Raw genomic sequence first — 6,412 nt, forward strand, 5'->3', positions numbered from 1 at the left:
GTGTAAACCTTAAACCGCAGTAGAAATGAATGTTGATTCCAAACAACAAATAAAAACAAAAAATGCTACTACAAAGTGGGTATCAGTAGGATTTATGCAAAAAATAATAATGTGATAGCGTAAAGTATTTAGTCAAACCTTAGAGCAGTTGTTTCTTTGTGGCTGCACCCAATGGTATTAGTCAACAACAGTTTGTGATCTATGTTAGTCCTACCACAGCGGATAACTTCTCCAACAGAAGAGAAGGAATAGGTGGATTCCTTCTCAGGTAGATGGAAGGTCGGCAAGCGCGTACGCTAAATTGGATACGATACAGAGAAGATTAGCATGGCCCCTGCGCAAGGATGACACGCAAATTCGTGAAGCGTAAAAGGACCAAACTTCAGCCAGGAGAACAACTGAGATAATCCATCCACAATACGAGGTTAGTCATTCATATACTGCTGCATGGGCTGGGCTGTAGTTACATCCTAAGGTTTTAAAAACTGAGCTTAAATAAATGATTAGCGGTAATAAAAGCCGAGGGAGGTCAACGGTGATCACTGACTGTTTTAGGAGCTGTTTGAGATCAAATAGAAGAAAATACATAACATTAAACATGTTAACAACACTAAAGCCATATTAAACGCAGACTACTTTAGACCCGGAAGTAGGATTCGTCGCGTCATCACTGAACAACCGGATTGCCTGTTTTACAGGATGTAAATGGACAGAGCTTTTGTATTCTGTCTGAGCACTCAACCTCGTTATACAACATCAGAGAACAATGTGGGGTTAGTGCCTCGCCCAAGGATATTTGTCATGCAGATTTAATCAGCTAGGAATGGAACTACAGTTTACTACCAGTCTTCCGATTAGTAGGGGACCTGCTCTACTGCCTGAGCTACAGCTACCTGAGCTAGCAGTCCAGGTTAACTTACAAAATTATTGAATAAGGCTAAAAATTGCCAGGACACAACTTCAATAAGAGTAGGGTAATTTTCCAAGGTATCTTCTGTATGCATTCTGTGGTTTAGCCATGGTGGAAGTCAAAGATATTTGTCTCTCTAACCAATTTCTGTTATTTGGACAAATGCCCATGGGAATAAAGATCTCCTGAGTCCTCCACTGTCTGTAAAGAATGAGGTCAACTGAGACATGCCTTCCCCCGGTGCTCTTTTTCATCCCTAGATGTTTTAAAATGCTCTACATGTGGGAAATCTTTGGCTGAATTACTGAGGTCTAAAGAGCCCTGTAACCAACTTAGCTGCACTGAGGGACAGTTACATAAAAGGAATTGCATGCCTGGTTTATAGGAATTATGAATAGACAAAAAGGCACTAGTCAGGTGTCAAAATAGACAAAATCTGCATTATAAAGACTTTTGTTTCTAACTAATAGTTGGCAAATTTTAAAGCGTGACCACAATTGTAAACATTTAGTTGTTATTCAAACCATGATAATGAAATCCCTCTAACTTTAACAATTTAAACCCAAATCACAACCTGGATTTTGTCCATCCATCTATTCCCTTCTCCTTATCCAATTCAGGGTTGCAGGGAGCTGTCCTAGGTGGGGTACACCCAGGACAGGTCGCTAGTCTGTTGCAGGGCTAACACACTGAGACAGACAACCATTTGCACTCACATTCACACCTATGGGCATCATCAATTAACCTCACCCCACTAACTGTATGTCTTTGGACTATACGAGGAAGCCAGAGTACCTGGAGAGAACCCATGCAAACACAGGGAGAACATGCAAACTCCACACAGAAATACTGGTGATGGAATTGAACTCAGGACCTTCTTGCTATTTGTGACTACTTTGAAAAGCTCAGACAGATCATGTGTCCTGCCAACAAGTCTGTGAAAATACTTCCTGTGTGGTGTCCAGGAGGGCAATTTCTGTGTATTTTGTCATTTAATTTGGATGCTTTGCATGAGATATTAGCAGCAAGGACGAGGTGTGATGGGGCTTTGGCGTCCAAAACACTATTTGTTACTGTTTTAAATGAGCCAGCCCTCAGTCAGGCGTTTTGCGGAGAGTAACCTTTGTAACTTTCTAACTCAGCAATCACAGCCCTCTAATGAGCCACCACTCCACCCATTGCTGAATACATAGTGGATAAAAAGTCGAACAGGGTTGAAAAGGTTCATCTGACAGTGAGAGCCTGACAATTTTAATATGGTGTGATGCAAAGAGGAGTAAGTCTGTAGAGCCCCATTAGTGGTTTCAGCCAATTAGCGGTTTCAGCCAATAATCATAAAACTATAGTTAATAATGGATCAATGGATGCTGGTTGATGTTATTTTGGAGCACTGCAACACACTCATCCATTACATAATGTCTGTGAGCACGGAGCTATACTGTACAGTGAAGGTTTTCTTTCTTTGGTGTTGGGGTTTAAAGATCATTTAAGGGTTTTTTTTTTTACTGTAAGTCAGGTCTCATTAATTAATGGATGATGCAAGTATGTCCAACACAATTATTATTTTCTGCAAAATCCACAGTTCATTCTAAGTCACACTCACAGAGTCAAAGTGCATAATGGGGCGAAATTAATAAAAAATAAGCTTAAAAAGAGAGTAGATGTAAAACATAGCATATGTAGCCAAGCAGGGCTGAAACTCACTTGGATGACTTTGTTGCCCCAGGGAGAGCAAACACTAAAATGCTCTTTGACCATGAAATGGCCCTGCCCGGTAATGGTGGTTAATGGCTGTACGGTGCAGATACGCTGGGTCTAGGCAGGAGAGAGACCTAACGGGGGCATCCTGACTGCTCCAGTAGGCCCTGGTAAAGGAAAAGGGTTTTGCTTAAAATTACAAAAATTCACTGTGATGGATTCTGGTCTCTATATGCAGCTGGTAATTTAGCTGGGGTTGCATTATTATTTTATTTTTTCAAAAAGGAGAAGAAGAAGCCATAAATTTGGTCCAAATGTGAGAAACACTTCTTGATACATAATGCAGTTTTTCATATCAAGCCTGTATTACTCAATATTTTTCAGATATTAAATAATTACAAAGTAAAACACAACATTATTTTCTAAACAACATTTAAGGAGTAAAATTTAAGGTTTTAAAGACTTTAAACAACTAAATACTGCCTCATATTGCTTATTTCAACTTCCCTGGAGTTGAAGTAAAAATGACAGTTGTACATATGGACTTTCTGTGTATCAGATTAAGCTTGATTGACTTGACCTTTTCAGATTATACCCTGTTTTTTACCTTTTGTCCTTTGACTCTATGACTGTTGAACTGCAGTTAATGTAAGTCATTCCTTGTGTTCAGCAACGCAATGACTTAAAATGCTTCTGACTGATATATTGCCCTCATCACCACAAGGTTTCACCAATGTGCCCTCCAGCTAAAATTCTGAAAGAGCACAATTCAAGGCAAGACTTCTGAAAAGCAGTGGCCAGATGAAGTTACTCTTATAAAACCATATGGCTTTATGGCATTTGACAGTAAAAAAGGTAACACGCGTATTGTAGCCTAAAAGTGTGTCACTCTATAGGTCATTACAAAACAAAAGACATTATACCACCAGCTTTAAGTTTGGTAGTTTCAAATACAGATGTTTTAAAATACATCAGTTTGAAACACTTAGTATGTGCTCTTTCAGTACTGAAATGGACCCTGATATATCACAAATGTTATTGATTTGGTAAGCTTGTTTTATTAACAGCTTCTGTTTGCAACATTACTTTTCATTTTCTAGCTGTTTGTCTAACCACAAATTAGACTGTCCTTTTTATTTTGTGCCTGGAGTCCACTATCCTGTGGAAAATATGTATTTAGCAATTATTAGGTGGTAAAAGGCTTCAGTATGTTCAACATCTGAAGGGTGTACTAGATAGCTGGGTTTTCTGTGTCTTAGCTGTTTTGACAAAACCTAAAACCCAGAAATTTAAAGTCAGAGATATTGGGCATCAAAACAGTGATTATCAACTTTCTACTGTTAACCTATGGCTTCTTCCTCAAACTCTGTGTATACTCCTATTAAACCATTCATTTGACTCATCTTCCACACAACATGGACTGAATGGGTGCTGCTTTCTTCAGTCAAACTCAGTGAAATGCTTAAACTTGTGAACTTTAAACTCGTGACGTTTAAATGTGATATTCAAGAAGAACATTCGAACCTGATATGGTCCTGTAATGAAAAAGTTGTGGAAATCACACTGGCTTTTATCTAAATCAAAGTAAAATGAACTCTACTTATTAAATAATCTCTATCAAATATGCTACAACAGGCTACTTAGTTTTTTGTGTTATACAGTGCCAGTAGTGTACATTCTTTACCACTTCATCTACCAATTGGAAGGTTGGTGGTCAAATCCCTGGCTGTTCCAACCTGTATGCAAAAGTATCCTTGGGCAAGATACTGAACCTGGATGTGTTTATCAGAGTTTGAAAATTAGATAGAAAACTTAGAAGCAGCCAAAAAAGGTGCTTGTATGCATGAGACATGTTGTATGGAGCGCTTTGAGCCCTCAAGTAGAGTAGAATACCAGACCATTTATCATAAACAGATTTGACAGTAAAGTATTTTATCAGGCTTTGTGGATGTTCTGTAGATTCTGTACATTCATCACCAGATGAATGTATGCAAATTTGTACCAACAAATGGTATGTCTGGTGGAGACACCAGACATACCATTTGTTGGTAACTTAACTGCTAGTGTATCAGTGTACACAGGTTTGCAATTAAAAAACATACTCCCTCAGTTAAGATTATATTTTGCCATTCGATCAAACTGTCAGTATAAAAGAATTTGTGAAAATATTCCATTTGCTACGTTCTCTTAACACAACCTGCTCCAGAGCAAAGGCATTTACCTTGAAGTGTGATTGATGGTTTAGTAAGGTATTGGTTAGCTTAAAACCAGAACTGTTTAGTGTCTCAGTATAACAAAGTCGCTTTCTTTAAACCTTGATCACTACAATTATAAGAAAAGATAAGACAAGACTTTATTGATCCCACGGCGGGGAAATTTGTGTGATAGACAAGAGCAATACACATTCTCAGGGAATACAGTTTATATATACAACCTGCTGAGCTGTACATTTGTAATAACACGTAATGAAGCAATGCGGGATAGTTATAGTAGCACCGACTATGCCAGAGATTAGAAAATTCATTAGCTTATTGCATTTAGCAGTCAGATTGATAATATTGTACACTAATTGTGCGGTGATATGTTCATGTCAAGTTGAAAGCACACCCCTTTGTTTATGATTTAGGCTACCATATTGTTTCAGGCATATAAAAGGAAACAGTGGCAAAGTAGCACTGGATGATAACATAGTCCTGGTTTAGAACTGGTAATGGCCTAAACAAATGGTGTAACATTGTTGATAATTTACTGGTTAGACATGCTGTGAGGACCCAATAAAACTATGAATTTATAAATGTCATGATTAACCAAACAGTTAAACAATCTTATACTTGGGTAATCTTATGGAAAGTAATGATACTTATTGCCATCAAGTAAAGAATAGATTCACAATTCTTCAAAATTACTCATAATCCTCTTTGCTATTATGTAATAAAAAAGATATTTAAACAACAGACAAAGGTTTGGTTAGATTAATGAACCTTTTACCAGCTCTAATTGCTTGTCTTGATTTTCAGTATTTGCTTCATTACTGTGTTAAAAACTGCGGTATTATATTGTCTATAATATCGGATTTGTGAAATCAGTGCCTTTGTTTTCAACACACAGACGTACACTTACATATGTCTTAAATCCCTGAGTTTTGCAGCACTGTAAAGGAAATCCAGTTTTAATCAGATTTGACAGTGAGTCACGATAAGTAACAGAGTCATCAGCTGAGGCGAGTGAGGGAAAACGAAGACAACTGAGGGTTAAGCTGCAAGCCTCTTCATACAAACCTTGTCCGAGAAATCTTTAGTGGACACAGTGACAAGTGAAATATGGGGTCAACTATCAGTCATTCATCAATGAACCCATCCTGTCATGATTTGAATTTTGAGTACTAGCCAGTATTAACCTTCATAACCCCAAGTCGCATTGGACAGCTTGGCAATGCCTCTGACTGACAGGCACAGTATCAAAGTAACTGTTTGGTGTCAGTATAATAAATGCTTTCAGTCACATAAAGCTATGGATGAAATGGTACCAGCATGATGATATTAGCTCGAAGAGCACTTCATAAAAGTCTTTTCCTTATTACTGGGGCTTTGGCTACTGTAGCTTTACAACACCAACATAAAAAAATAACTTTTATTAAGGATATTCAATCCATACATGCATACAATTTCCTTAGCGTTAGGTATATAGGGGTGTGGTGGACCCTGGACAGGTTGCCAGGAAGGATATTCTGAAAAAGTAAAAAAATGTTACAAAGTTTTGCCTCATAGGCTGTATTTCCTTTGTGTTCTCACAGATAAGTCAAGC

At 37.9% G+C, this 6,412-nt stretch overlaps 1 pseudogene; it reads left to right on the forward strand.

Moving 5' to 3' along the window:
* Window positions 1-283: 283 nt before the first annotated feature.
* LOC121815251 lies at window positions 284-379 on the forward strand (annotated as a pseudogene).
* Window positions 380-6,412: the final 6,033 nt, after the last annotated feature.

The sequence above is a fragment of the Haplochromis burtoni genome, unplaced genomic scaffold (genome assembly GCF_018398535.1).
Source record: "Haplochromis burtoni strain Fernald_Lab_line unplaced genomic scaffold, NCSU_Asbu1 Contig_164, whole genome shotgun sequence".
Taxonomy (NCBI): Eukaryota; Metazoa; Chordata; class Actinopteri; order Cichliformes; family Cichlidae; genus Haplochromis; species Haplochromis burtoni.